This window comes from Populus alba, chromosome 1 (assembly GCF_005239225.2).
Source record: "Populus alba chromosome 1, ASM523922v2, whole genome shotgun sequence".
NCBI lineage: Eukaryota > Viridiplantae > Streptophyta > Magnoliopsida > Malpighiales > Salicaceae > Populus > Populus alba.
In genome coordinates, this window is record NC_133284.1 from 2328284 (window position 1) to 2351636 (window position 23353).

Here is a 23353-nt window from a genome sequence, read left to right on the forward strand (position 1 = left end):
CACTAACTAATGGTTGACACATAAATGCACCAAACAACACGGAAGATCACTATATAAAAGGGTTACAGAAGCTTATGCAAGTCACAGAATTACAGTTCTAAGAATTCAATTTCAGGTTATATATCAACCTTCAATTCCTAGAAATGGGTACTTGGGGAAGGCCGGGGAATTGGCCTTTACAGCCTGTTTATGCAGTGGCATTTTGCCTTATAGCCACTAGTACTGTGGTTGCCTACCAGCCTTACATTTATTCTTCACCGCCACCGCCACCTCACCACCCCAAACTCATCTACAAACACTCATAATATTATAAGTTACCTTCAATACCAAAACATGTTGCTCATCTTCCACACCATTACAAACCTCATCTTTTGAAGCATGAAAAATCTTCATCATACCAGTACAAGTCACCTCCACCACCACCAAAACTTGTGATGCATTTGTCTTGTTATTACAAATCACCGCCTCCACCTAAATATGTGACACACTCACCTTATATTTACAAGTCACTACCACCAACAAAGCAATCGAAATATACTCCTAAATACTATTACAAATCACAACCACCAAAATGTAAGGTGCGTTCACCACATTATTACAAATCCCTACCTCCACCAAAATATATAAAACATCCATCTTATTATTACAAGTCACCACCACCACCACCAAAGCATCATCAAGCACCATATTATTATTACAAGTCATCACTTCCGCCATTGAAATCTCCACCTCCACCGTATTATTATAAATCTCCACCACCTCCATCTCCATCACCTCCTCCTCCATATTATTATAAATCACCACCCCCTCCATCCCCATTGTCGCACCCTCGAGGCGGAGCGCGGCATCGCGGTGACCCTTCCCGAATCGGAAGAATTGATTGATTTTGGTTTTTTTTTTTATTTTGTGAATAAGAGAGTCACCACCTAGTATTATGGTTACTAGAAACCCTAACTGGTCTTTCAAAAATTCTAAGGCAAGGGACTGGTTGCGTAAAGGGAAAGTATTAGCACCCCTAGTACGCCCTACCTAAGATAACTGCTTGGTGTTTGGTTTGCCTTATAATTGTTATGGTATTGGTGTTTTCTCAATTAGTTTTTCTAGGATAGATTTTCTATAATGAACAAACTTGGACTCAAAGTCTAAAAAGAAAGAACCATTGGTCAATGTGGATCGCACCCTTAGATATGTCTACAAAGTACCAAAGAGAACTAATGCAAATCTCTTGAAATCTATGTTTGATTAAAACTAAATTTATTAAGATAGAAATCCAAGGAGATTCCATGTGCTTTAAAAGCTCATTTTCCCTTAGTATTTCAAGAGTTTGCGACTCGTAAATCGCAAGGAGGAGGGACAAAAATTTATAAATCTAAGGAAATTCAGGGCGCTTTAAAAACCTATTTTTGCCTTAGTGTTTTATACTCTCATGGCTCGTAAATTGTGGATTCAAAAATTAAAATGTCTTTGATTATATAATCAAGGCTTCTTTCAACGTTGTGTGATGACTTATTATTCCTAGAAAATTATTTTGGATATTTACCACTTAATTAGTGTTTCTTTATCCAAATATTAACAACAAATAATAACAAGTTATTCCCAATAATATTTTGGATATTCATCCCTTTAGGATTTCTTTATCCAAACATTAACAGTGAATAATAGATGAATCCCCCCCCAAAATAAGATTTTTGTATTTTTTGGAATATTGGCCAATACTCTTTGGAGTCTTACAAACATGTTGTAAAATCCATAATGTAAGAAAATAATTTTTTGTTGTGTTTAAGAAATCCATGTGAAAACACATTTTCGAAACTTTGAATATTTTTTTTAAGAGGAAATTCAAAATATGTTAGGGTATATATATATGTCAAATTGCATCGAAAACCTGGTATTCTAAATGCGAGATTGATTTTTTTTAATATAAAAAACACAAAAAAGAAAAAAAAATACACGTTCAAATGATTTTGCATTCCCTGGTTATTATTCAAGTGCATTAAATTTCACTTGAGCAGTAATAAATGCAACTAAGAATGCATGCAAGAGCTGGGAATAAAAAAAATAATAATACAAGTTTAAGTGAATTTGTCTTCCCTGGTTACTGTTCAAGTGAATTAAATTTCACTTTAACAATAACAAATGCAAACTAAAAATGCACGATGTCTTAACATGAAAAATGCATAAACTGGGAGAGTAGAGACACAACTTACCTGGTCCACTGGCAACCCAGGCTCTTTCAGTCCTCTACTGACTGCAAATCCCTGTTTGTTCTGAATGCCAAATATGACTTACGAGCTGATGGATAGAGCTTCTGCTTTCTCGCCTCTAGTATCCTAAGACAGACTCCTTTCTCTGTTTCAATCTCCTCTCTCTCTTCTGGTTTTCTACAACTTCTTCTCCCCTATTCTGCAAATTTTATTTGCAAAAAATAAAGCAAAGATCGAAAGGCAGTCCCTGCTTCTTTCTTGTTTCTCTTCTCTTTTTTTCATCTTTTTTCTCTTCCTTCTTTTCTATTGTCTGCCTCTCTTGTGATTTTTCTTGTCTTTCTTTTCTCTCCTTTTTTTCTCTACCAACCGCTAGGTCATTAGAGGGGGCTTATATATAGTCTAATAGATCTCTATTTAGGAAATATTCAATGCATTAATTCTAGGATGTAAATCCCTGTTGATTTGCAGTAAAAAAATGCAAAAAGGAAGCTAAAATATTCTAATTCCTATTCTGATTTCAGCAATTAGTTTCAGTGATCAAGAGGGTTGTACAACTCCTTTCTTTCCTTCCATAGTTGGGACCATGAGGCACCAGTTGCTCCCTTCAAAATGAGGCAATAAAAACATGGTCTACAGCTCTCCAATCAAGCAAGAGAAACATGGAAACCAAACAGGAAATTACAGATAAAAGGAAAGAAAAACTAGGATAGCTGTGCAGATAAAAACGTGGTTCTTCAATTTCTTCCTTCGGCAAAATTTCTTCTAATTTTATCTTCATTCAACTTTCTTTATTTTAGCACCTTTTCCATTTGGTCCTTGGTCCAAAAAAGGGGCTTCAAATTGGCCTACAATTGGTCTTCAAACTTTAAGCATCTTGCAATTGTGTCCCTACAAACTCGGGCAAAAATCCTTCTCACGGCAGGAATCCCTACTTTCACACTAGATATTCAAATGGGAATATCTTGAGCTTCTAGTATTGAAATCAAGCGATTTAAAAGCCTAAATTTATCTACACGTCCAGGACTACAACTTTGATGAAGGATTCGAAGTAAGATAAAATCGTTTTAGAGAACAAAATATGGCAGTAATCTGGTTGGTCAAAAGAGTCTCCTGATTTAATTTAGAAATTCACATTGTCGAGCATCCTAATATGACTGAAATTATGACCTAAGAACAAATAAAAAAAAATTGTGACAGAAATAAAGTATTTAGTGCAAAACTAGGGTCAGGATCCTTTTCACGGCAGAATTCTCTACTTTCACGTTAGATATTCAAACATGAATATTACAAGCTTTTGATATCGAAATCAAACGATTCAAAAGTCCCAAATTCATCTACACTTGTAAAGCTACAACTTTCATGAAGGATAAAAAATGAGATAAATTCATTTTGAATAACAGAATTGCAACCAAACTCGGTTGGAAAACTTCTTGCGGCAAGATTCTATGTTTTCACGCTAGATTTCAAACAAGAATATCCTGAGCTTCTGATATCAAAATCAAGTAATTGAAAAGCCCAAATTAATCTACGTGTCCTGGACTACAACTTTGATGAAGGAGTCGAAGTGAGATAAAATCATTTTAAAGAACAAAATCTAGTAGTAATCTGGTTGGGTTTTCTTGATCTGATAATGCCGAGCATCCAAATTTGATTGAGAGTCTGCTCTAAGAACAATGATCCCTAGGACCCAATAAAGGTGTAGGTCAATTTTTCAACATGTCTTGAGTAACAAAATATAGTTAGGATGGTCAGATATAGTACAAAACCAAGTCAGAATCAGAGCCTAAGTTGGAATAAAAAATTATGACGGCAGCAGAATTAGTTTTTTTTTTTAATGCAAATTCTGAGGGATTTATATGAAGACTCCTTATCAGCCTAAGAAACCTAACTCTTTTGGAAGCAAAGGGGGATGATAAAAAGAGTAGAAAACAGCTCAAACAGGGTTTGAAAAAATATTTCTTTCTCCCGTGCTTTTGTTAATTTTCCAGCAAATATGAGCTACACTCCTACATTTGGTTCAAAAGGGGTACACACCATCTTCAACACGTGGGGTCCAAAAATGAGTAACAACCCCCATCATCACCACCTCCCTACTACTACAAGTCACCACCACCTCCATCTCTATCTCCATCTCCATCACCTTCTCCTCCATATTATTATAAATCACCACCCCCTCCATCCTCATTGCCACCACCTCCCTACTATTACAACTCACCACCACCTCCATTCCAACCTCCTCCTCCACCATACTACTATAAGTCACCACCACCTCCCTCTCCATCTCCTCCCCCTCCATACTATTATAAATCACCTCCTCCACCATCCTTATCACCACCCCTATTCTATTATTAGTCATCACCGCTACAATTATCATCTCCTCCCCCTCCTCATTACTAAACATCCCTTCCACCCACCCTATTTTAATTGTATACTACCACAACCATATGATCATGTTCCATGAATCACTTCCTCCACTATTTGAAGGATACTAAGCTTATGTGTGCTTTCTTATTGATTAATTCACTTTTTCAAATTGTAAGTCATTATTTGATTTGATTTATTTTGTGTGAGAGTTTTTTGACGTTTCCTTGTGAAAGGAAAGTGTTTTTGTTATAAAATAAGGTTTGAAGAGAATATATTTGTGATGAATTTTGTTATATAAGTTGTTTTTTGTTCCAATTCTTATACTTAATGAAATATTAACACAATTGTTTCATGTCTCCTACGCGACATCGATTGGCGATCTTTTTATTTTTTGTTTGATTGGATTGGTTGGATTGGTTCGTTGGAGTTGCCACCTAGTATTTTGTTAAGGGCTACTAGGAAACCCGGATGTACTAGTCTTGTCAGAGATTTGCGAGTAAGGGACTGGTTGTGGTTAGGGAAGATATTAGCACCCTAACGCACCCTACCTGAAGTAAGCTGCTTCGTGGCTTTGACGTGTTAAAGAAGTTTTAAAAATTTTATCTTTTTATCGGATATTAGAAATACAACTTACGTATAAGTTAATAAATCTTGACTGTGAGCAAATCAAAATATTAAATTCTTCTTTATTCTTTGCAATTTTATCATAAATTAAAAAAAAAATTCATAAAACAAATACAAACACACACATACACTTTCACTATTTTCTTTTCTTTTCTTTTACATCCACATTACAAATTATAAAAATTCAAAATATACACAAAAATTACATTAAACAATTTAAAAATTACAAAAAAAAAGAGCCACTAAAATAGAAGTAGGAATAGTGCGGCCACAAGAACAGCGCTGGAAGGCTTCTAGGGTTGCTGGAATAATGGCGACGCGTCTTTCCCACGCGCCACAGCCACTGGCAGCGCATAGGTTCATGCGCTGCCGCGAGAAAGAACTTGAAAATAGTAGATCAAAAACAACTTCTTCTTCTCTATCTTCCTAAACCGTCGGTGACCTGCAAAACAAGAAAAGAACACACACAACAGTCAATTTTAGTTTTTATTTCTTTCTTGTTTATGGATCGGTTTTTTTTTTTCTTCTCTGTTTTGGATCTGTTTTTCTCTCTACAAATCCACTTTTCTTTTGGTTTCTCCTTCTCTGTTTCAAACGGTCGGCCGATGAATGGGTTGCTATCAACTGCTGTGCAGCAGCTGGTGGTCGGTTCGGTCTGTGATGGCTGTGGTGGAGCTGTGGTGGAGAGTGACACGACCAAAAGCTTGATTTCTTCTCCTAAGTGCAGGAGTGTCGAAGTAATAAATAACCCGACAAGACTGGGTCGAATCACAGAAAGGTTAATTGTATAAATTATAAATAACAACACAACAACAATAACAACAACAATAATAATAACAATAATAGTAATAGTAATAATAATAATAATACTCAGTACGTGGCGTTGTTATACCTGAGAATGATCTAAAAGATCGGGTCACAGGTTTCCAGCCTATATACTGAGTTTATGAAAAGATCAAAGAGATATATTATATAATATAAACAGAATGCAAATAATAATAATAATAATAATAATAATAATAATAATAATAATAATAATAATAACAAAAGAAGAAGAAGAAGAAGATGAAGAAATTAATGAGAACTTTGAGATGAAAGATTAATGTAAGGATTAAACAACGATAAAAACAAATGTCAAGGTTAGAGGATCCACTAATGGTACTTCAAACAAGTATAGTATAAACTCTTATTACTCAATTGGAAACCACACATAAAGGAGGATCCAATCAGATTATAAATTGTTAACATGATTACATTAGTTATCTTATTCAAATAAAGCTAATACTTGTAAATATTGGCAGACATTCATGATTATAACTTATGTTAACAACAAATCAAGTTCCTTTCATAGCTCAGGTGTCGGTTATACCATACAGTATAGGCTATGAAAGTGACAAGTATTTGTTGTACCAAGTGTTATACAACATAAATCTAGATTAACCATTTAACAAGCAAAGTATTAAAAGTGAACAAGATAACAAATATAAAACATGTTAGTATCCAACGTTAAGGTCCATGTTAAGTTTATATTATACTTATTCTTACACCATTAGTGTACCCTTTTCACCTTGACATAATTAACTTAGCTAAACATAATGAAAGAAAGAAACATAAATGAACAAGATAAGAACATAAATGAGAAGTTAACTAAGTAAAGGAAAGGAAATGAAGTGCATAAACTTGATATTAATGAAAGCAAAACATAAGCAATACAAAGAGAGAAAGCAAGAGCATGATCTTGATCTGGAAACCAAGATGCCTCAATACATGGTAAGTGCCTCCTTTTATAGGCCAAAATTTGGAACTATTGATTTGTTAATTAATTGATGAGTGGGTGGCCACATCTTGACTTGGTGACAATCCTTATCTTCTTGTCTGAACAAGATGTCATTGCTAACATCATAATTTTCCCAGAATCCTCAGGAATGTTCTAAGAAATTGTCTCAGCTTTCCAACAAAAAAAAGATGAGGTCATTTGGACTTCTAGAACTCAAGATATGGGTTGAACACTAAATAGTGTCTGGGCTGCAGGACAGCTTCGGACTTCTTCGTTGTTCCTTCAGTTTGGACTTCAAAACGGCCGTTTTAAATCTTGGGCTCCTCATGAAAGTTGTAGGCCTTTGTCTTACCTTTCCATCCATATTAAATGGACGTAAATCCGAGATCTAGAGCTCCAGATATGATCCAATTACCGAGCAATGTTCCGGTTTGGACTGCACCGGCATCTCTATTTGAAGTTTGGCCATCTCTTTGTCCTTTCACTTTCAATACTTAAACTCATCAATCAATCCTTTTATTTATGTGATAGGCCTGCATTTAAGATGAGCATTTACCATAAATTAAGGTATCTTATAGTATCAAACTTGTTATTATAAAACATGCTTTAGTTAAGGAGTTATTGATACTTCAAGTGCAAAATGATGATATAAAACATTGATAAACATGCACTTTTAAGTACTAATCAGAGAGGAAGCTAGCAGCTATCTTGATGCAGGGGAGGTTTTAGTTTGTTGTGGTTTTGTGAGGGGGAATTTGGTGATGGTTGTAGGGTGTTGATGACCAAAAGAGGGATGGGGGGAATATGAAGGTGCAAGTTTAAGGGGTTATATGGGTATGGACTGTTGGCTGAGGGAAAAATGGTTGATGGAGGGGTAATGGGGACGGTCTCGGTGTAGGGAAAGAGAGAGGGTTGGTGGCGGCTGCTTTGGCTGGTTCTCTATGGTGGCTAAGAGAGGTGAAGGATGATGGGCGTTGGTCAGCGGCTAGGAAGGGAAGATGAGAAGGAAAAATGGCCAGAGGGGGGGAAGATGGTCGGGGAAGAGGAGAAAAAAAAATTAGTGGGGTGTGGCTACTATTTTGTTTAGGTCAGCGGCAAGAGAGATAAAGCAGGGAGAGACAACAAAAAAAAAACAAATGCCAGGGGGGGCGCCACCGGCTGGTTTGAAGGAGATGGGTTTTTAGGGTTAGGGTTTTCTTTTTTTGTATTTTTCTAATATTTCAAAATTGCCCCCCTTGTGCACGTGTTGAAAACTTCTATTTATAGATCCCCCACCCTCAGCTTGAATCAAAAAGTAGTAAAGGATGCAACAGGAAGCGGTTTAGTGAAGACATCGGCAAGTTGATCTCGAGAGAGAATAAAACGAATCTGAATTTCTTTCTTGGCAACACGATCACGGACAAAGTGATAATCCACTTTAACATGCTTAGTACGAGCATGGAAGATAGGATTTGCTGAGAGATAGGTAGCACCAAGATTATCACACCAAATGGTAGGGGCAGAGACTGAGGGAACTTGCAAATCTGTTAACAAGTATTGAAGCCAAATGACTTCAGCGGTACCATCAGCAAGGGCTTTATACTCAGCCTCAGTAGAGGAGCGAGCAACAGTGTGTTGCTTGCCAAATTTCCAAGAAATCGGTGTTTGACCAAAAAAGACAAGATAACCGCCCGTAGACTTGCGATCATCAATACTACCAGCCCAATCTGCATATGTAAGGCCATGTAGAGCAAAAGAGGAGCCTCGAGTGATATGCAAACCATAAGATACCGTACCTTTAAGATAGCGTAAAATACGTTTGACAACGGCCCAATGAGAATCTGTAGGAGCATGCATAAACTGACAGACTATGTTAACAGCAAAGCATATATCTGGACGGGTGAAGGTAAGATATTGAAGAGCACCCACGATGTGATGAAATCAAGTAGGATTAGAGAATGAATGATCTAGTAATAAAATGACTTTCGAAGGGGAGACTGGAGTATCAACTGGTTTGCAGGAAGTCATACCAGCTCGGGTGAGGATGTCAAGAATATATTTATGTTGACGCAGCATTAAACCCATACTGGTAGACTGAACTTCAATACCCAGAAAGTAGTGAACATCACCTAAGTCACGAAGCTTGAACTCAGAGCTGAGTAACTGTATAAGGTGATGGAGCATAGCAGAGTTGCTACCCGTGAGCAAAATATCATCAACATACACCAGGAGATAAAAGATATTAGTACCATCAGATAAGATAAACAGGGAGGTGTCAACCTTGGACGCTCGAAAACCGATGGAGAGCAAAAAATCACTTAGACGAGTGTACCATGCTCTCGGTGCCTGTTTCAAACCATACAATGATTTGTGCAATTTGCACACATGAGATGGAAGAGAAGAGTCAATGAAACCTGGAGGCTATTTCATGTAGACCTCTTTAGTAAGAACACCATTGAGGAAGGCATTATGAATATCAAGCTGATGAATCTTCTAATTTCACGAAACTGCAATAGAGAAAACCAATCGGACAGTGGCCTATTTAATAACTGGACTGAAGGTTTCAGAATAATCAATACCTTCCTACTGGGTAAAACCTCTAGCAACAAGGCGCGCTTTATAGCGCTCAATACTACCATCAACACGACGTTTGATCTGATATACCCATCTATTGCCAACAACGTTCATCGAAGGATGAAACAGAACCAAAGACCAAGTGCGATTTTTGCGTAAAGCGGCGATCTCATCACACATAGCATTATGCCAAACTGCATACCGGTCAGCATCAGAGAATGCAAAAGGCTCAGAAAAGGGAGAATACAGTACCCGTGTGGAGGTAGAAGTAGCGGCAGCGGAAGCAACCAGATTAGCTATCTTTGGCTGCCGCGGTCTAAGAGTCATAGGATGTCTGCTGTATGCTGGTGGAGACGCAGGGGAAGACGGTTGTAGCGAGGAGACCTGTGGCAGCTGATAAGAAGACAAATCAACCATAAGTTGCAGACCAGTGGGAAAGGATGATAAAGAAGCAGCCTCAAGCACAGGACTGTTAGCAGAGGAGGGGCTGGAGGTAGAGACTGAAGCTGTAGGAGTGCTGGCCAGGGAGGGCGAAGCAGAGGAGGGACTAGAAAGTGCCCCAAGACTATGAGGAGAGGAGACCAATTGACGATCTGAACCTGCATCATAAGGGTTATATAAACAAGCATGGGATGATGGCCAAGGGATGGGTGGAGGCTGTGGTTAGGTGGTTGTTTGGAGTGGCAAAACGCAGTGTTGTGGGTTGTTTGGGCGGCTAGTGAAAGCGGGTAGCGGTAGGTGGTTTAGCAAATTTGGGAGGGTGACAGTAGCGGGTGGGGTAGGGATTGTGGTGGAGACCTTTGCAATCTGTTCAGAATTATCAAATGGAAACACATGTTCATGGAAGCGGACATGACAGGTAATATATATATACGGTGAGATGCAATGTCAAGACATCGATAACCAAGATGCGAGGAACTATATCCAAAAAACACACATGGAGAGGAACGAAAATCCAATTTATGATTATTATATGGACGCAGAAAAGGAAAACAAAGACACCCAAAGGTACGCAAAAAATGATAATCAGGAGACCGTTGAAATAAACAATCAAACGGAGAGCGATGGGCAAGAATAGGAGTAGGCATACGATTTTTAAGATAAACAGAGGTTTCAAAAGCATAATTCCAGAATCGAAAAGGTGCTTTACATTGCCCTAAAAGAGTAAGACCTGTTTCCACAATATGCCTATGACGACGCTCTACTGTTCCATTTTGTTCATGAGTGTGGGGACAAATCAGATGATGATGAATACCAATGGTCTGAAAAAATATGGATAGTTTTCGGTATTCACCGCCCCAATCAGTTTGAAAAGGTTTTATTTTTAAGGAAAATTGACGTTCAACAAGAGTCTGAAATTGATGAAAAACAGAGTAAACATCAAACTTGGCAACTAGAGGATAATACCATACATATTTAGTATAAGCATCAACGAAGATAACAAAATAACGATAGCCATCTGAAGAAAAAAGAGGAGCAGGGCCCCATACATCACTAAAAATTAATTCAAGTGAAGCAGAAGTTTTGTGACCAGTAGGTCTTAAAGACAAACGCGATGATTTTCCTAAAGGACAACTTTGACATTGAAAATTAAGACATTTGTTGTTACAAATAATCTTATTTTTTGAGATTAACAATTGAAAGATACGTGAAGTAGGATGACCTAGTCGACGATGCCATAAATCGGCAGAGGTAGAAGTGTAGGGAGACCAATAGGCTTGAGGAACTGACGTGACAGAAGACTTGGTCAGGGCATAGAGACCATCTTTACTCTGACCTGAGAGAAGGACTCCATGGGTGTTGAAATCCTTGACATAAAACACACGAGGGTGAAATTTAAAATAAACATTATTATCAAGACAAAATTTCTGAACAGAGAGCAGAGGTTTTGTGATTGCAGGAACATGAAGAACATTAGATAAGGTGAAAGAACGATGTGGTGTATATATTTTTGTATGACCAAGATGAGATATAGGAAGGCCCTTACCATCACCAACATGCAAATTATCATTACCAAGGTACGGTTCTGAAGCGGTCAAGGTGGCAAGATCAGGTGTGACGTGTTGATTGGCACCGGTATCTGGAAACCAATCAACAAAACCGGTTGAGGAGAGATTGCACTGCTGGAATTGAGGGCAATGGGGAGCTGTATGGCCGAAATTCTGACATAGTTGGCAGCATGGATTCTGCCCCCTATTACGCTGCCAAGAGCCCTGCCTATTGTCACCGAAGAAGGAGTTTTGGAAGCTGCGGTGATCAGGTCTGGAGCCAGCAAATCGGTTGCCTCTACTGTTGGACTAGTTGGGACGCCAGCCACCGTTGAAGCGGCCCCTACTACGGCCAGAATTGCCAAAAGTCTGGCGCTGTGCAACAAGAGCAGAAGATGGAATGCTGGGTGTGGGCAGCAGAGGAGTATGTATGGCAGCAGAAGATTTGTGAAGAAATTCATGTGTGAGGAGATGGCTGTGAAGATCTGCATATGATAAAGGTTCAGCCTTGGTAATAAGACTGGTAACTAAGTCTTTAAACTCTCCCTGAAGACCACAAAACACATATAAATTGAAATCTTCAAGTGAAACTAGCCGACCAGCAGCAGCCAATTCATCAAATAAGGCCTTTGCTTTTTGCATAAATTGAGTTACTAATTCATCACCCTGTCGAAGATCCTGAAGAGAGCCGTGAAGTTGCATAATACGAGAGTTGGAGGTGGAAGCGAGAGCTCGCTCAAGAGTGCCCCAAGCTGAACAAGAACTTTGACAGCCAACAACAAGATGCAAAACTTTCATAGATAGGGAGGAAAGAAGAGCACTTAGAATGAATTGGTCCTGTTGTTTCCAGGTTTGAAAAAACAGATTTACCTGAAGAGAGATACCATCATGGGTAAGAATATGTGTTGATGGACATGTGTTGGAGCCATCAACAAAACCAAAAATTCCTTGGCCTAGGAGATAAGGCAGCATTTGCATACGCCAATATAAATAATTGGTGTTTGTTAATTTTAGGGAGATGACTTGATGAGTGTGAGAAAGGGAGATAATGTTTGCGGTAGTAGAGGCAGCAAACGTGGGCTGCAAGAGGAGGCGTTCACCAGCCATGGCAGAGGAGAATCCAGGTGGTGACGTAGTAGAGGAAAGCAGAGGAGGTGTTGCAAGAGAAGAGGGTTGCACTGTCGGAGAAGAAGAAAGTTGGACTGCTGGTGCTGTAGAATTTGAAGATGTATGTGGTGGTTGTTCCATTGAAGAAGGGAGGTTGGGAGGCTATGAGAAAATTAGGTTTAATTTATTTTAGGGTTTTGTGGCTCTGATACCAAGTTGAGAATAATGGAATGTGTTGGGTTGTGCCTTAGCCAACCTTCCTATTTATATAGAGGCAGTAGAACACTGTAGTAACTGTAATGATTACAACATCCTATATTAGAATCCTATTCTGATAGATACATAAGTAACTGTAATGATTACAACATCCTATATTAGAATCCTATTCTATAATATAGGCAAATATATTACTAGGTCTCCAAACTTGATCCCTCAACTTCTTTCTCTTTTTGTAAATTTGACTTTTCATTTTTTTTTTCTTATCAACATCAACTCGAATAAGAAAAATCGGTGGTTTTAAAAATAAGGCGTTAAAAGTCAATCGCGTTCTAAAAACCTTTGAAAATTTAAATTCTTTTGAGACGATGATAAAAATTCTAGAAAAATTCTGTTTTGGATTTTCGATGTTTTTCTTTATTTTTGGATTTTTTCTGAAAATATATTTGTGATGAATTTTGTTATATGAGCTGTTTTTTGTTCCAATTCTTATACTTAATGAAATATTAACACAATCATGAAGAGAATTGTTTTGCATCACCATATTTGGTGCTACATACATCATACATGCACACACATTATTAACACATATGAAATCTATTAATTTAAAACTTCTAAAGAGATGAATAAAATTGTAACTTGATTTGAAATAAAAAAACAGATTATCAAACTTTTTAAATTTTTTTCAATCATTACAAAGAAGAAACTCTTTAGGCATGGATTATAAAGACAAAAAAATATAAATTGGTCCATGATAATTTCCACTGGTTAAGCTCATGCATGCATGTTTTTCTTATATTTAAATCAACGTGATGAATATTCTTGTCTTTTTTTAGGCAAGTTGAGTTGCTTAGAATAGGAATCAAATAGCATAGAAAGATAAAATTTATGAAAAAAATATCAAAATAAAACCCTAGTTATATTTTATTTCATACACCTTTTACAATCTCTAGAATAAGAAAATACATACATACATACATACATACATACATATATATATATATATATATAGAATTTTTGGGCTTAAAAACTCATATAGATAAAATTTATAGAGAAGATGCTCTTTCACCCATATTTGGCCTTAATCTCATATCATAATTTATTTTCCAAGTGGATATAAAGCACACATTAGTTATCTTCAACATATCACCAATCATCCCTATTATAACTCAATTTTTGACCATTTTATTTTAATTATTATTATTATTTTATTTACTGAAAAGGATAAAAAAAAAATGAATGATGATGAAAAAATAATAATAATAATGATGGAAAAACAAGTTAAATGAAATAAATGAAGAATGAATTGAAATTTGGGTTAAGGGCAACATGATTGGAAGTTTTGGGGTTTAATTAAACTTTGGAATTAAACTAATTAAGCTTGGAATTAATTAAATTATGATCCCCGGCAACGGCACCAAAATTTGTTGTGATGTCGCAGTCGCATAAATTAATTACCCTAACTTCAAACACAACACAAAAGATAGTATAGAGCAAGCAAGGGGTCGATCCCACGAGGAAGATTCAAGTCAGATTTTTATGCTAGATGATATGCAAATTGGGGGGGTTTGGATGTTATCTAGGCTAAAAGAAAAGAAAACAAAAAACTATCAAACAAAATTTAATAAAATTAGAAAATTATCAAGAGAACAAACCTTGGTCGCAAGCACACATCCACCTATAGAAATCAGAATTGATCCTTGAAACAAAATTCCAGTTTATATTCTGAATTTTTATCTTTTCTTAATGTTGGTTAATTAACGGATCCGCCATATAACTAACCCTAACCAACAAATAATCACAGTGTCCGCACTAATAATTTAATCCAATGGCAACCTTAAGATCTAGATAAATTCATTAATCTTAACAAATAAGTTGTCTGCTTATGTTGCTTTGATCGAATGTTCTCCCTAAGATTAATAACGTAGATCTGCTACAATTATTAAACTCGGTTGCTTCATAAGTTCATATATCACAACTCCAGTTTTGATATAAAACTTAGCAATAAATTGTCTACAATAATAACTTAGAGTCCACTCTAGCAATTAAAATAAACAATCATAGGAAAAATAAGCATAGGAGAACAAACATATTCATCATATCAACTGAAAAGAAAAGGTAAAATAGATCTCACAGTTCTTGAAATCTGAAGGTTTCCATGTCCTTGCAACCAAGAAAATGAGTTTAGCCTTGCATGTTTGTTGAATAACTAATCAAAAAGATGGAAGAATGCATGATTTTGGGTTTCTTAGAGGAGGGGGGGTGTTTTTCTCCTCTTGGGTGACTGCCCCCCTTCTCTTCTCTCATTCTTTTTATATGCTAGGAAACCCTAATCTCTATTTTACAAAATAGTCCTCCCTTAAGTAGACAATTTACATTTAAGTAGTTCAATAACTATTTTCCTAAAAAAGGAGAAATAGCTTTGCATGAAATCTTCAAGCTTTGACTTAGAGGAGCTACATTGCTCAAATAAAAACTTGGATGTCGGTTTAGATGCTTCAGAACATAATTTGGACTCATTTCTTCATGAAACCTGTTTGCTGGCATAATTCAGTTGTCATCTTTGAAACTGACAACTCTCGCATGATTTGTTTGCTCGACAGTGGTTGATATGCCAAACTAATTTTAATCAGGGCCTCTATCTTCACGTTGCTTGTAAACCTCATATCAACCTTTTGAGAACGATCACTAAGCACGCGAAAAACCTTTAAGGCTAGATAGCAAAACTACCCAGATGCATTTAATGACTAGAACCTATTCTTTAGGTTGGTCCCTGTATTAATTTCACTGAGATAAGCATAACATTTAAGCATTTTCATTACAGGACTTTCGGGTGACATAATGACCGTTATTTGTGAGCTAACCACTGTTAAGTATGGACTCGAATCTGAATCCTTGCAAATGACCGAGGGAGACTGCCCTAGACCAAATGCTAGTGGGACACCGCTACTCAAAGATGTCAGGTGCATAATAAATGACACTAGCAGATTGTTTTCACTCACTAAATATCAGATAGATGAAGCAAAATTTGCTATGAAGTATGGGAGGATTTTGCACCTTTTGAAAGTGCCAGTTTTGCCATCAGCTATAAAAGCCATGATACATTTTTAGGATCCTGATTATCGTCGTTTCACTTTTCAAAATATCGACATGACACCTACCATTGAAGAGTATAGTGTGTTGACTGAATTCCCCGAAGATGCTTACAAAGTGTACTTCCGCCAGAGAATTGACGACACCATGGATGAGCTTGCCAAACTACTAGGGATCCCTCAGCTAATACCATATAGAGAGAAAGATAACTCTGGGGGTCTTAGATGGAAACGACTAGAGGAGTTGCTGATTGCTAAAAAGGCTAACCCGGATGCTAAATTAGAGAAACACAGAATATTGGCTTTAGGAATATTTGGTTTAGTTATATGTCCCTCTACTATGGGAATTATCAGTTTGGTAGCTGCCAATTTGTTTATGGAATATGAAAAGACAAAGATCAACCAGTGTGCCATGATTTTGGTTGAAACCTTCCTATCTCTTAGTCATTGTAAGAAAATGGGTAAAGGTTCCATGAGGTGTTGTGTCTCTTTACTATTCATCTGGTTGTTAAGCCATATAGAGACAGAGACGCCAATATTCAATAATTTCTGGTGGTTTGACCAAAAGCCACTCGAGTTGTTCATATCAAAAGAGTGGGAGAGCTATTTGGAAGATGATTAGAGGGTCAAATTGCAAAGGCTTTCATTAAGCATTTTTAATTGGAAAGCTCCTTGGATGAGGAATATGACAAGCTTGATGAGTTGTGGAGAAAAGCCTTGGGTACCATTAATTGGAGTAACAGGATACGTCAGTTACGCACCTGCTTTAGTTGCAAGGCAGCTTGGGGGCATACAAAGTGTTCCTAGGACAATTGACATAGCTCAATTTACTGGGGTCTATAAAGGGGCCGCCATGGAAATGTTAGAAAGCATTAAGCAGGATTGGAACTCTTTGTTGCTAATAAAGAAGGAGAATGGATCAAGGAATCCCACAGTTAGTGAAAAATATCCTGAATGGCGTGACAGAAGAGTTTCTGATATGGTAGAATTTTCAGAATCTGTGGGCAACCGAAGAAAGAGGGTGAGTTGTGAAGAAGAACTAAGAGAGCAAGTAAAACGATTGCAAGCCAAGCTTAAAACAAAAGAGGATCTGAGACTATCATTAGAGCATCAATTAGCCGAAGAAAAAGCTATGAGGAAATTGGCTGAGGAAGAAAGAGACTCGGTGGGCCAAGACCGGGTGAAAGCAATGAACGACTTAGAATCCCTAAAAGTCATCAATGAGGAGAAGACACTTCAGGTGGAGAAGGCCTAGTATTGGGAGGAATTGGCAGTCAAAACTCAAGCTGTGTCAAGCAAGCGTTTAACACATCTAAAAGAGCTCAAGAGCCACTTAAAAGATGTTGAATTGGAGTTGGTTAAAACCAAGAAGATAGTCAAAGCCACCCAAAATTTGAGAACTGAACTCAATAGTAGTAAAATTAAAGCAAAAGCATTGAGGACTAAGTTGGCAGAGAGAGAAGCAAAGACCGAACAATTGCTAGAAAGTCAGAAAATGATGGAGAGTCACATTCAAATATTAGATACTGCTAATAATTCTCTATCCAGAAACAACTTGATCTATACTAAAAGAATAAGGGAATTTCAAGAGTAAATTGATCCAGCTGCAACCGAGGCTCATTGGCTAAGAGTGGAGGCTCGTCAAGTTGGAGGGGACATCGCGAAGTATCGAGGGAGCATGAATAACACCAATATGTTTCTAAAAGCTATAGCTAATAGAGGCAGTGCCTTTCCCCCTGTAATATATTAAGATGAATCATTTGTTGTAATGAAAGTTTTTATGGGTTAAATAAAAAAAAAAAGGGCGAAGACCTTTATTTATTTATTTATTTTCAAATATGTATACAAGGTGGAAAGCTCATATGGTAAAAGGTTAAATAGATCTCCTCTCGGCATTGTAATAAGTATCGGATGTAGATCTGACCACGCATCCAAAGAATAACGGTTGTTATGTCACCCTCCCATGAAATAATCCATGCCCAATATGTTGCATTCACATTCATGCATTTTTGAACATACACTTATGAACTGTCATAATGCTGCACATCATGTGAAATATAGGTCCCCCATTAAAAAACACTCATAACACACGGTTGCAAAAAAAAATGGAAAATGAAGAAAGAACTCAATTGGATGCTTAACATCAAAAGGAGTTGAACAGTTTGAAGGAAGATGTCGCCAGGCTTACTAGCCTACTCGAACAAGCTCTGAGATCTAAGTTGGGAGAAAGGACATCCTCTCAATCAGCATTTACCGCTCAGATACCATCGACGCCTCCGACGTTCTTCAACCTACCAAACATGGGGGCAAGTGGATCTTCGTATGAGCCCCAATATGCTACGCATTTCCCAACTCAACCTATATACCCTATGAGGATTCCTCATGCTGATGAGTTAACCTTGGAGGGGTCTCATAAAGACAAAATGATAGGAGTTGAAGGTTTGGAGAAGTGGGCTGCCCTAGAGGAGAGGGTAAGGGCAATTGAGGGAAATCATTTGTATGACCCGGTGAAAGCCGCTGAGATGTGTTTGGTACCTAATATAGTCATTCCTAAGAAGTTTAGGGTGCCAGAATTCATCAAATACATTGGAACTCAATGTCCAATAACCCACCTTAAGTCATATTGCAATAAGATGGCCGAGGTAATGCAAGATGAGAAGTTGTTGATCCATTTCTTCCAGAATAGTTTGAATGATGTCGCTCTCACTTGGTACATGCGTTTGGACAACACCAAGATAAGGGGAAGGAAAGATCTAGTCGATGCCTTTATTAAGCAGTATAAGTTCAACATAGACATAGCCCCTAACAGATCAAGATTGCATACATTGGAGAAAGGTCACAAGGAATCTGTAAGGGAATATGCATAAAGGTGGTGCGAAACGGCAGCACAGGTTAATCCGCCACTATTGGAGAAGGAAATGATCGGTTTATTTTCCAACACCTTCAAAGCTCCATACTTTGAATACTTGGTTGGAAGTTCTGCACAAAGCTTCTCTGATTTGGTTGTTATAGCTGAACGAATCAAACAAGCCATTCGAATGGGTATTTTTCTATTTTTCTATTTTTTTTATTTTCTATTTTTTTCCTATTTTTTATTTAAGTTTTTGGGGTTGGGCCCAGCTCAGCCCACATGGGCTAGGCTAGACCCAGCACGGTCACAGGCCCAAACCAGTGACCCGGCTGGGCCACAAAACATATGACCCAGCGTCATGCGTGAATGGCACTTTGCGAAGGTAATTAATTACCTTCGCACAGTGCTAAATGCACTGAACTTTCAAAAGTTAAAGAATAAAGAAAACAGAGGAAGCTTACCTTGTTGCAAGTTGCTTCGCCGGAGTGTCAGTGTGTCAGGCGACGATCAGCGGTGGCATCCGTTAATAGTAAGCTAGAATTCCTCCTTCGACCTCTACCTTACTGCCCTCTGTTTCCTCTACCCTCATTTGAAAATTTAACCCGTGCTCTGTTTTTGAAATTCTCTCTACTCCCTCTTAGTTCATTTCTGTGTTCGTTGTTTTAGGCTGGTATTGGTGAGGGAAAGGTTTACTTCTGATGTGGGGTTCTAAAAAAAAAATTAAAAATTCGGCTGGTATCTTTGTGTTTCTCTCTTATGGTTTCGTTCATCCCCCTCTCCCTCCAACCCCTGCTCTTCGGTACTGCTCGGTTTATATAGAACTCAGCAGGTTGGTAACGGGCGGTAGGCTGAGGATCGGCCACCATTAAGGCGCTCATAATTGAAGCAACGAACGACGACTACTGCTGCAATGTTTCTTCCTCCATTACTGCAGCAACGGTCACTGGCTTAAAGGAGAAGATGAACAGCGTCTTCAAAACGACACCGTTTGGAGATAAAAGACGGCCATTTTACATTTTGACCCATGTAGTTTTAAAAGTCTTGTAATTAAGCCCCTGGTTGGAACTGTAATTGGCCCCCTGCATTTGCACGCCATTTTCAATGTAATCCTTGGTTTTTAATTTTGCAATTTGGACCCCAAACGTTAATATTTCTTCAATTAAGTCCCTGATTTCATTGATTTGATTAAATCCAAAGTCCAATTAAGTCTAAAACTTATCAATTCTCCAATTAAGCCCCTGATTGGATTAATTAAATTAATTCCAAGCTTAATTAAGTCTCAAAACTTTATCAATTCTCCAATTAAACCCTTGATTGGATGAATTAAATTAATTTCAAGCTTAATTAAGTCTCAAAACTTATCAATTCTCCAATTAAACCCTTAATAGGATTAATTAAATTAATTCCAAGCCCAATCAAGTCTAAAAATTTATCAATTCTTCAATTAAACTCTTAATTGAATTAATTAAATTAATTCCAAGCTTAATTAAACCCCAAAACTTCCAATCATGTTGCCCTTAACCCAAATTTTAATTCATTCTTCATTTATTTCATTTTACTTGTTTTTCCATCATCATTATTATTATTTTTTCATCATCATTTATTTTTTTATCCTTTTCAGTAAATAAAATATAATAATAATTAAAATAGAATGGTCAAAAATTGGGTTATGACAGTTGCCCCCTCTTTATAATATTTACTATGCAAAGATATTGGAAAATTTCATTTTCTTTTAGCTTTGTGTAGTAAATTTATAAAGAAAAGTAGATACAGAAAGAACCTTTTTTTTCAAGTCTTGAAAACTTTGAAAGCAGTACATTGACACACAACCTTTACAGAGAGATGTAGAAATCAAGAAACAAGTCATTTGGAAGACGACCCATTTTTTTTGTTTTTGTTTTTGTTTTTTTTTTCTTTTTTGTATTTTTTTTTTTTTTAGGAGTGGTCTATTTGTGATGGGTGACCTACCCAAGTAAAAAAAAAAAGGAAAATGAGGGCTCAAAGGCGCGCTCGAAAGGAATCGAGGGCTCAAAGGTGCGCTCGAAGAGGAGAGCGAAGGCTCAAAGGTGCGCTCGAAGAGGAGAGCGAAGGCTCAAAGGCGCTACAAGAAGAAAGCAAGTGCTCAAAGGCGCTCGAAGAGGAATGCGAGGGCTCAAAGGCACTTGAAGGAAAGCGAGGCCTCAAAGGCGCTCGAAAAGGAAAGGAGGGCTCAAAGGCGCTCGAAGAGGAAGCGAGGATCCCAATGTAAGAAAACATGTTTTTAGCCATGATCTTCTCTCCACAGATCAAGCAAAAAGGGGTTGGTTATCCAAAAAACTAATCCCTTTATTGTGCCACAAGACACATATTACTATTCATTATAATAGTGTAATTATTATTTTACCCTTTGGTCATTTTATCTTTAGCCTTTGCTTTGGAGGTAAGGTGGTCTTTTCACCATTACACATCCTCATCTCCTCTAAAGAAGTCTCCACCACCTCTATACCACCAGCCATCTCCTCCTCCACCTTATCACTTCACATCCCCACCTCCTCCAAAAAAGTCTCCACCACCTCACGCCACTAAAAAAGTGTCTCCTATCTCCATACCACTACACTTCCTCACCTCCACTAAAGAAGTCTCCACCACCTCCATACCACTACTCATCCCCACTATCGCACGTCCAAATCCGTGCGGCGTCCGATGGCGATTTTTCTCGTTATGTGTTTTTGCTTGATTCGGTTTTTTGGAGTCGCCACCTAGTATTTTGGTCACTAGGAACCCTAACTGGTCTTTCAGAGATTCTAAGGCAAGGGACTGGTTGCGTAAAGGGAAGGTATTAGCACCCCTAATACGCCCTACCTAAGGTAAGCTACATGGTGTTTGGTTTATCTTATAATTGTTATGGTGTTGGTGTTTTCTAATCCCATCAGTTTTCCTATGATAGGTTTGCTATGATGAACAAACTTAGACTCAAAGTCTAAAAAAAAAAAAAGAACCCTTGGTCAATGTGGACCACACCCTTAGATATGTCTACAAAGTACCAAGGAGAACCAATGCAGATCTCTTGAAATCTGTGTTTGATTCAAACTAAATTTATTAATATAGAAATCCAAGGAGATTCCATGTGCTGTAAAAGCTCATATTTCCCTTAGTATTTCAAAAGTTTGCGACTCGTAAATCGCAAGAAGGAAGGACAAAGATTTAGAAATCTAAGAAAATTCAGAGCGCTTTAAAAGCCTTCTTTTGCCTTAGTATTTCATACTTTCACGGCTTGTAAACCGTGGAGTCAAAATTTGAAATTTTGAAATGTCCTCGATTATAATCGAGGCTTCTTTCAAGGATGTGTGCGGATTTATTACTCCCAATAATATTTTGGATATTTACCACTCCGGGTCTCTTTATCCAAATATTAACAGTGAATAATAACAAGTTATTCCCAATAATATTTTGGATATTCGTCCTTTAAGGATTTTTTTTATCCAAACATTAAAGGTGAATAATAACAAGTTATTCCCAATAATATTTTGGATATTAATCCGTTTAGGATTTCTTTATCCAAACATTAACGGTGAATAATAGATGAATTCCCCCAAAATAAGATTTTTGTATTTTCTGAAATATTGGCCAATACCTTTTGGAGTTTTACAAACATGTTTTAAAATCCAGAAATGCAAGAAAATAATTTTGTTGTGTTTATGAAATCCATGCGAAAACACATTTTCAAAACTTCAAGTATTTGTTTTTTTAGAGGAAATTCAAATAAATGTTAAGGTATTGGCCGTATGCAATACACAAAAATATTTTTATATATTTTTATATCGGGAAAAAAAAAAAAAAAAACAAGCATCACAGGTAATCGCAATTAAAAACAACAAAACCCAACCCGGTTACTGGCCTAAACCAGTAACCGGTTCTGCCACAGTTACATGCATATGCATGCTACAGTGGCAGTAATTAATTTGGTAAAGACAGGGAAAGAAAGACTTACCTGGTGCAGGGACGAAGCTGGTGCTCGGGGATTTATTTCCAAGCTCAACCCGGTTACTGGCTCAAACCAGTAACCGGTTCTGGTGCAGGGATGAAGCTGGTGCTCGGGGATGAAGCTGGTGGGTGGCGTCAACCGGGATGAAACAACTGGTCTCATTGCTGGGCTGCTGCTTCGGCTAATACTGTTCCTAGAGCCGCTGCTTGAAGACGAAGAAGATGATGAGGGAGGGCTGGTTAACCAATGTCTCTGTTTCTATTTCTTCTTATCTTCACTTGTTCTGGTCGCCAGTTTTCTCTTTGTCTCTCTGTTCTTCTTCTTTTCCTCCTCTCTGTTTTTTTTTTTTCTCTATTCTCTCCCCTTTTCCTTTCTGGTTTCTGCTGCTCCTCGCCGTTATGGAAGGGGAATGGAGCTGTTGGTCACGGTTTGAGAATCCAACTTTCTGGTCACAGTGGAGACAGGGTTGCTCGCGTGGGGAAGAACTTCCAGACGTTGCTTCAATGGAGGCTGAGAGAGTGTTCGGCTGCCGTGCTGCCACTGCTATTGCTGCTCTAGGAGGAAGGAGCTATGGTGAAAGAGGCTTTGATGGTCTAGACTAGATGGAAGGGAG